Source organism: Grammomys surdaster, unplaced genomic scaffold (genome assembly GCF_004785775.1).
Source record: "Grammomys surdaster isolate TR1022 unplaced genomic scaffold, NIH_TR_1.0 97, whole genome shotgun sequence".
In the NCBI taxonomy this organism is placed as follows: Eukaryota; Metazoa; Chordata; class Mammalia; order Rodentia; family Muridae; genus Grammomys; species Grammomys surdaster.
Window position 1 is genome coordinate 19,802,334 of NW_021604576.1, and position 9,645 is coordinate 19,811,978.

Below are 9,645 nucleotides of genomic sequence, written 5' to 3' on the forward strand. Positions count from 1 at the left end.
TAGAGAGTTGTTCAGTTTCCATGTGCACATGGGTTTTCCATTGGTTTTGTCATTATTAAAGACCAGTCTTATTCCATGGTGATCTGATAAGAGGCAAGGGATTATTTCAATCTTTTTGTATCTGTAGAGGCTTGTTTTGTGACCAATTATATGGTCTATTTTGGAGAAGGTACCATGAGGTGCTGAGAAAAAGGTATATTCTTTTGTTTTAGGATGAAATGTTCTATAGATGTCTGTTAAGTCCATTCGGTTCATAACTTCTGTTAATGTCAAAGTGTCTCGGTTTAGTTTCTGTTTCCATGATCTGTCCATTGCTGAGAGTGGGGTGTTGAAATCCCCCACTATTATTGTGTGAGGTGTAATGTGTGTTTTGAGCTTTAGTAAAGTTTCTTTTATGTATGTAGGTGCCCTTGCATTTGGGGCATAGATGTTCAGAATTGAGAGTTCACCTTGGTAGCTTTTTCCTTTGATGAGTATGAAGTGTCCTTCCTTATCTTTTTTGATTAATTTTGGATGGAAGTCGATTTTATTTGATATTAGAATGGCTACTCCAGCTTGTTTCTTGGGACCATTGGCTTGGAAAATTGTTTTCCACCCTTTTATTCTGAGGTAGTGTCTGTCTTTGTCACTGAGGTGTGTTTCTTGTATGCAGCAAAATTCTGGGTCTTGTTTGTGTATCCAGTCTGCTAGTCTGCGTCTTTTTATTGGGGAATTGAGACCATTGATGTTAAGAGATATTAAGGAAAAATGATTGTGGCTTCCTGTTATTTTTGTTATTAGAGGTAAAGTTATGTTTGTATAGTTATCTTCTTTTGGGGTTGTTGGAAGATGACTTCCTTGCTTTTTCTAGGTTGTAGTTTCCCTCCTTGTGTTGGCGTTTTCCATCCATTATCCTTTGAAGTGCTGGGTTTGTGGGAAGATATTGTGCAAATTTGGTTTTGTCATGGAATATCTTGGTTTCACCATCTATATTGATTGAGAGTTTTGCTGGGTATAGTAATCTGGGCTGGCAATTGTGTTCTCTTAGGGTCTGTATGATGTCCGTCCAGGCTCTTCTGGCTTTTATAGTCTCTGGTGAGAAGTCTGGTGTAATTCTTATAGGTCTGCCTTTATATGTTACTTGACCTTTTTCCCTTACTGCTTTTAGTATTTTTTCTTTGTTTTGTGCATCTGATGTTTTGATTATTATGTGACGGGAGGTATTTCTTTTCTGGTCTAGTCTATTTGGTGTTCTGTAGGCTTCTTGTATGTTTATGGGCATCTTGTTCTTTAGGTTAGGGAAATTTTCCTCAATGATTTTGTTGAAGATATTTACTGGCCCTTTAAGTTGGGAATCTTCATTCTCATCTATACCTATTATCCTTAGGTTTGGTCTTCTCATTGTGTCCTGAATTTCCTGGATGTTTTGAGTTAGGAGTTTTTTGCTTTTTTCATTTTCTTTGACAACTGTGTCAATATTTTCCACCGTATCTTCTGCATTTGAGATTCTCTCTTCTATCTCTTGTATTCGGTTGGTGATGCTTGCGTCTGTGACTCCTGATCTCTTTCTTAGGTTTTCTATCTCCATGGTTGTCTCCCTTTGAACTTTCTTTATTGTTTCTATTTCCAGTTTCAGATCCTGAATGTTTTTGTTTAATTCCTTCTTTGTGTTTTCTTGCATTTCTTTAAGGGATTTCTGTGATTCCTCTTTAGGGCTTCTATCTGTTTACTTGTACTCTCCTGTATTTCTTTAAGGGAGTTACTTAATTCCTTCTTATAATCCTCTATCATCATCATGAGAAGTGATTTTAATTCTGAATCCTGCTTTTCAGGTGTGAGGGGGTGTTCAGGGCTTGCTATATTGGGAGAACTGGGCACTGATGATGCCAAGAAACTTTGGTTTCTGTTGCTTATGTTCTTGCGCTTGCCTTTCGCCATCTGGGTAACTCTAGTGGTACCTGCCCTCTCTGTGTAAGATTGGAATCTGTATTTCCAGTTATCTTGCTTATTGCAGAGCTCCTCGGAGTCCAGAGGTCTCTGTGGTCTTATGCCCCTAATCTCCCGGGTGGAAGAACTCCTGGGACTCAGGCCACCTCTTGGATCTGGTAATCCTTCTGTTCTGAGTGCAGTGGCTCCTCGGCTGCTCTGAGTGCAGTGGGTTCTCGATGACTCAGGATTCAGTTTCAGCTGCTCTGAGTGCAGTGGCTCCTAGATGACTCAGGATTCAGTTTCTCCACAGGACAGGAGCAGACCAACTCTGTGTCAGCTGCTCTGAGTGCAGTGGCTCCAGCTGCTCTGAGTGCAGTGGGTCCCTGATGACTCAGAATTCAGTTTCAGATGCTCTGAGTATAGTGACTTCTCGATGACTCAGGATTCAGTTTCTCCACAGGACAGGAGCAGACCTACTCTGTGTCTGCTCCAGTCCCAGGGACCAGGCAGGGGCCGAAGGGAAGTGGAATTCCGGAGGGGCAGGGTTTGGGTAGCTGCTGTGCCCTAGATGTCCCTGGCTCCCAGATGTATTTCTGGGGCCTAGGGAGTGAGATGGAGTTCTTACCAGCTGCTCTGAGTGCAGTGGCTCCTGGATGACTCAGGATTCAGTTTCAGCTGCTCTGAGTGCAGTGGCTCCTGGATGACTCAGGATTCAGTTTCTCCACAGGACAGGAGCAGACCGACTCTGTGTTTGCTCCAGTCCAAGGGACCAGGCAGGGGCCGAAGGGTTCTCAATATTCCTAATGCGACAACCCTTTAATACAGTTCCTCATAGCATCATGACCCCCCAACCATAAAAGTACTTCATTGCTACTTCACAATTATAATTTTGCTACCGTTATGAATCATAATGTAAATGTCTGATATGCAGGACATCTGATATGTGACCCTATGAGGGTTGGCACTTACAGGTTGAGAACCACTAATATAGAGTTTAAGAAGGGTTGGCTTGGCTGTAGATTGTCTTTGAATGCCTGGTAAAATTCTGTGAATCCATCTCACCCTGGACTCTTTTTTTAAGCTATAAAGGTTTTTTTTTATTACTATTACAATATCCTCCTGTATTATGACTCTGCTTGTTATTGTTCTCGTCTTGGTTTGTTAGTTTAGATAAATCAATAAATTCATCCTTTTCTTTAGGATTTTTCAACTTATCAGAGTGCAGGTTTTTGCACCATTCCCTTATAATATTCTGATTTCTTTGATATCTGTTATGTTTCTCTGTTAATTTCTGGTTCTGGTAATTTGGGTCATCTCTTTCTTTCCTTTGGTTAGTTGGGCCAAGGATCTGTGGGTTGTCCTTAACTTTTTTTTTTTGAATACACATCAATTTTCTTGTAACAAAGCAACTTATATACTTTATCATTTAAAATGATTATCTTTTTCCTTCCAATGGAAACCAAAAAAAAGTTGAAATAAAAAATTAAAAATGAAGTTACAACAGAGAATGTCAATTTCAAATAAAACCCTTCAGCTTCTGTTGATTCTCCCATTGAGTGACAAGGCTCAAGTTATTGTCAGGAAAGAATTTTATTTTAAAAGAGCCACCTTAAACTGCAAGGTTGTCTGCTAAGCATCACAATTAAACATGTTAAAGGAGAAGCCATGTTGTCAAAATGCCCACTTAACCCACCCGTAGACACATCAAACCCATCTTTGCTGACCTTCTATACCTTACCCCTTTTTCCTTTTTCTTTTTCTTTTTTATGAAACATGAAAAATGTTGGGAAATGCTGACTGTCTATATTCACAAAGAAACAGTGTAATCTCTGAGCCCAACATACAGAGAAACGAAAAAAGCTATAATTCTATGCACTACTACCCAGGGTCCTAGCACCCTCCAACCTTCAGCAGAGCCAAGGTAGCTGGAGGGCTTTTCTTTTTGCCCACAGAGCACAGTAGTAGTGTTGAATCCACAGTTTTAGAGAAAATGAAAGATAAAAATGAATTTAGAACAGAAATGTGGAGTTTCTTTTCCTATTGTATTTTCCTCAAGGTATCTTCCCCCAAATAAGTTGAGCATCATTGTGTTGAGAAAACTCAAAAACAGGGTGACTTAGCACAAGAGAGACAGAAAATTACTGCAACTTGTTCCCAGGGACTGGAGAAAATTAAAAATAAAATAAAAAGAAGGCTGGAATACATCAGTCTTCTGTGCTAGTCATTCTTGTCTTCATTCTCCTTTCCTTCCTTCCCTTCATCATCATCTTCATCTTCTTCACCTTCATCCTCATCCCCTCTTTCATCAATATCTCCTCATCATCATCACCACCATCATCATCATCATCACCACCAGCACCATCACCACCACCATCACTACCACCACCACCATCATCATCTTTCTCCTCCTCCTTCTTTCTCTCCCTCTTCATCAACTATATGGGGAACCAAATAGTACTGAAAGGGATTTGCCCAAATATATCTTTGATGACCTCTATTAACTTATCTGCACCTGTATCAGAATGCTCAGTAAATCAGGTAAAGAAGCTCTCTGGCTCTTCATGCTGTTTCTTCCTGCTGGCCTTTTATTCTGCATTTGACTTGAGCATTTTGTTAAATCCTTTCCAGATTTCCACTTGATTTTGGTGGACTTTGAAGATGGGTCACTACTCTCATTCAGGTGAAATTGGAGAGAATTTTACTTTCAAAGTAACGATTTTTACCAAAATAAAAATCTATTCTGTAGCCAGATTTAATGTCTTCAAATTCTGTCACTTCAACTCTGGTAAAATAGTGTAGAGCTTCTTTGTCTTCCTTCCCAAGCAGTGCAGACACTTGTAGATGGCTGACAAATGTTGTTATCCCAAAATTTGGGATTTTGACAATCAATTCTGACCTCTTCTGAAAAAAATGGTTGGCAGAGTTTGTTATATTTTTGTTCTGATTTCAAAAGGTCCTCACTGGCTTGTTTATTAAGTCTATTTTATTTTGTACTTCATCTGTAAATTGCTTCTTGCTGTTCTTTTTCTCCCTTCAGCAGGTCGGGAGAGGCCAATTGTCCTCTAGATTTGGGGCACAAGCTGGTTTGAGCTTCTTGGACTGAGGCAGGATCTCAGATTGCCAATTGGTGGCCATGGTACAAGGTGGTCAGGAGATGGAGGCCAGAGCCTCTATGTTCACAGCAGGAAGAAACTCACAAGAACTCATCTTTTCAAAGAACCTACTCTTAGGGTTGTTGAATTTTTTTATTGTTTTGTTTCTATTTCATTGATTTCTGCTTGGATGTTTATTATTTCTTGCCTCATACACTGGGTTAGAATTTTGTTTATTCTTGCTTTCTCAACCTTTTGAGTTTCATCATTAATTCACTCACTTGTGCTCTTTCTGATATTTAATGTAGGCACTTAGGGTCATAAACTATTCTCTTAGAACTGCTTTTAACATGCCCCAGAGGTTTTGTGTTGTTTTCATTTTTATTTAGTTCCTGGAAATTTTTATTTGTTTGGTTTCATCCCAGAGATGCAATTTTCTTTAAATGTGTGCTAGTTAGTTTTTGGCCAACGTGGCACAAAGAAGACTCACCTGAGAAGAGGTAATGCCCCCCACCAGACTGGCCTTTATACAAACTTGTCAGGCATTTTCTTGATTAATGATTAATGTGGAAAGGCCCAGTCCCTATGAGGAGTGCCATCTCTGGGCAGGTGTATAACAAAGCAAATTGATCAAGCCTAAGGGAGCAAGCCTGTATGCAGAATTCCCCCATGGCCTCTAGCTTAGGTTCCTGATCTACTTGAGTTGAGTTCCTGTCAGCTTTTCTCAACAGGGTAGTTGGTTGAGACAGGTAAGACAAATATATCCTCTCCTCCTCTGGTTGCTTTTGATCATGGTACTTTTATCACAATAATAGAAGCCTGAGACAGTATGAAAATAAATAAACATAGTATACCATGTTAACAGACTTAAAGACAGGAATAATATGATATCTCATAATGTAGGAAAGACACATAACGAAGTTCAATGTATTTTCATAGTAGACATTTTGAAGAAATTATGAATAAATGTAATATATGTCAAAATGAAAAATGTAAGTGACAAACTTTAACATGTTATATTAAATGAGAAAAATGACTAAAGTTCTTCTAAAATCTGGAATGAGACAAGGATTCACACTCTTTCTATTCTATTTCAATATAGCACTTGAAGTTTTTGCTTGGCCAAAAAGAAATGAGAAAGCTATAAAAGGGATACAATTTGAAAGAAAGAAACTAAGCTAACTCTATTTGCAGACAGCATAATTCTATACTTAAAAATTCACCCAAAAACAAGTTTCAGATTTGCTGTACATCTTCATTAGAGTAGAGGAATGTAAAATCCATGTATAAAAATTGTTGGCTTCTCTCTACATATTCCAATAATAAATTTGCTGAAAAAAAAGTATCCAATTACCATATATCTTTCAGGCTTCTGAACTGGCAAAATTAATTCCCTGCAAATTGTTTTCTGACCTGAAGTAATCTACAGATTCAATGCGATCCCCATGAAAATCCCAGTGATATTCTTCACAGAGCGATCCTTAAAATTTTGTATTTTATGTGGAAACACAAAAGAACATGAATAGCCAAAGCAATCCTAAGCAGAAAGAACACAACCAAAGATGAAGGACTACCAGACTCCAAACTATGCTATACTGTCAAAGAAACAAAGATAGCATGATACTGGCATGTACACACTCACACACACACACACACACACGCACACAAATGTACCCCCAAAGGACCATAATAGAGTACTCAGATATGGATCAACACAGTTAAGGATTCCTGTTTTGTCCAAAGGGGAATCCTAGTTACCTTCAGCTGTTAAGCTGACATAGCTTAAAGTAATCTGAGAGAGTCTCAACCAAGTAAAGTCTAAATTAAATAACTCTTCTTTCAAAGTTCTCTGCCTTTCATGGGGTGTTTTATCACAATAACAGAAATCCAAATAATAATAGAAATTGGTACCAGAAAAGGAGGTTTGTTGCTGTGATGTGCCTGACATGTCATATGGAGGGAGGGACACTGTGGGAGCATTTGAAACTCAGGGCAGGGAAAGCTACTGAGTGCTCAGATCTTAGTGAGCTATTGTTGTGAGAGTTTAGATTATAATAATGATAGAAATGTAAACTATGGGGGTAAAAAAGGGGGAAGAAAAGATTATGTCAAGGTCTTTCATGTGATATTAAAAATGTATGGTCGTTGGTCAGCTAGGGCTGATGAGTCAGCTTTGATTAATACAAAATCAACATTATTGAGTTAACTTCTAGAATACTTCTAGAAAGTATTTCCTCTGAGTGAACACATAGAAGCTGTGACCCAGGCTGTGGTGATTTGAAGGAGAATGGTTCCCATAGGCTTCTATATTTGAATGTTTGATTCCCACTTGATGGACCATTTAGGAAGGATTAGGACGTCTGGCCTTCTTGAAGGAGGTATGTCACTGGAGATGGGCTTTGAGGTTTCAAAAGCCCATAATAGACTTTTGATAGACAAAGTCTATCTCTATCTCTGCCAGTGGGTTAGGATAGAGATCTCTGTTACTGCTCCAGTTCGATGGCTGTCTGCTTCCTGCTGTAATGATCATAGACTAAGCCTCTAAAGCTGTAAGCAAGTCCCCAGTTAAATGCCTTTTTAAATAAGAATTGCGTTGGTCATCATGTCTCTTTTCAGCAACAGAACCATAACCAAGACTCCCATCAAAACATCTTTGCTGTCCAAGTTCTTGTGTGTGTAACCCTTCAGCTGACTTACCAGGGGCTACACTCTTAGAGTAGTTTGACTCTCCTCTACCAACAGCTAACAACTGCCAATAGTTCCATGGATAGAGATGGTGGGATATGGCCTGGCTGAGTAGACAATGGAGGCCTGACATTTGAAGTTCTAGAGGAAACTGGCAACTCTTTCAGAACCATTCATATGATATACTTTTAATATCTGGTTGATGGTTAGCTGGGATTGAATACTCCTCTATGGTTAGCAGGAACTGAGCGCCACTGAAGTAAAACTTTAGCTTCACTAGGACAGCGGATGCTCACTAGCTGGGACTGAACAAACAGATGAGACTGATAGGAGAACAGCATTATTGTGACATCTTCTAGAAAGTATTTCCTTTGAGTCAGCACAAGGAAGCTGTGATCCAGGGAAGCCAAGGCTCCATCTCAAACTAGAAGCCAAACTTGGCCTTATGTAAGAGACGTCAACCTTGTACTGATTTTGAAGGCATGAAAGGGTCTTAATATGTAACTGAGACTTGGCACCATGTGGCAGGGTCACAGTCCCTGAAGAGAGGTCAGCAGAGGCTATTGGTGAAGGATCAGCCTTAGTTGCAGTGTCAAGCGATATCAGGATATTGGAGATGCTAGAATCTTGGGATGACCACAAAGACAGCACCAAGTGTGAAGTAGAGCCATCCAAGCCTGTGAGACAAGTTGTAGTTTTGTGGTTTGGCAGATCTGCAGAAGTGGAACTGCATGAGCCATTTGGAGCCCACAAGATTATGAGTAATTACAGAATGTCAAACACTGCTGGGCCTTGTTTTCGCTTAAGTGTGATTTTACACCTTCGTTCTTCCCTTTTGGAATAAGAAATCATTTATCTTGCAGGGCGGTGGTGGTGCACGCCTTTAATCCCAGCACTTGGGAGGCAGAGGCAGGTGGATTTCTGAGTTCAAGAGTTCAAGGCAAGCCTGGTCTACAGAGTGAGTTCCAGGACAGCCACAGGGTTTCTACACAGAGAAACCCTGTCTCAAAAAAACCAAACCAAACCAAACCAAAAAAAAAAAAAATCATTTATCTTCATTTGAAAGGAGCCACAGTTCAAATACTTTGATTTTTTAAAAAGATTTTAGAGTTTTAAAGTGTTAATATTTTTAAAGACCTTGGTACTTTCCTGTATTTTACACTGGGATAATAACAGAAGACCTTAAAGACAAGACAGGAAAGGTTATGGTTTAACAGTGATGTGTTTGTGTGTCAAGTTGACAAAGAGTAGACTTGTGATATCTAATCTTAGTTGTCACCTTGACACACCCTGGGAAAGGTAACCTCAGTTAAGAGTTGCCTCTACCAGATCGACATATGGACACAACTGTGATGCATTTTATTAATTGTCATTTGATACAAAAGGCAGGTTGTTGGCAGTACAATCCCAGGCAGGTTGGTCCTATGCTATGTAAGAAATGTAGCTGAATGTAAGTCAAGGAGCAAGCCAGTAAACAGTGTTCTTCAGTGTTTTCTACTTCAAGATCCCTCTTAGAACTCCCACCCTGGCCTCCCTCAAGAATGGACTGTAATCTGTAAGATGCAATAAACCCTTTCCTTCCCAAGTTGGGTTTAGTCAGTATATTATCACATGAATAGAAAGTGAACTAGGGCAGTAATGGTATCTATAAAGAAAAACGATTATGGAAGAAATTCCATCAAAATTACATAGTCATTGTATGTTTTTAAAACATGAGCAATGAGCCCAAGGAGAAAAATTAATTCATCACTTATTTCTATGTAGTTCAGATGAATATAATTATGAAAATTATTAATCCAAGCACTGGGGAGGCAGAGGCAGACAGATCTCTCTGAGTTCATGATCATCCTGGTCTACAGAGCAAGATTTCCAGGACAACCAGCAACCAGGACTACACAGAGAACCTCTGGAGCGAGAGAGAGAGAGAGAGAGAGAGAGAGAGAGAGAGAGAGAGAGAGAG

General features: G+C 39.4%; 1 pseudogene; it reads right to left on the reverse strand.

Moving 5' to 3' along the window:
- Positions 1 to 4,125: 4,125 nt before the first annotated feature.
- LOC114632673 lies at positions 4,126 to 5,043 on the reverse strand (annotated as a pseudogene).
- Between the last annotated feature and the right edge of the window lie 4,602 nt (positions 5,044 to 9,645).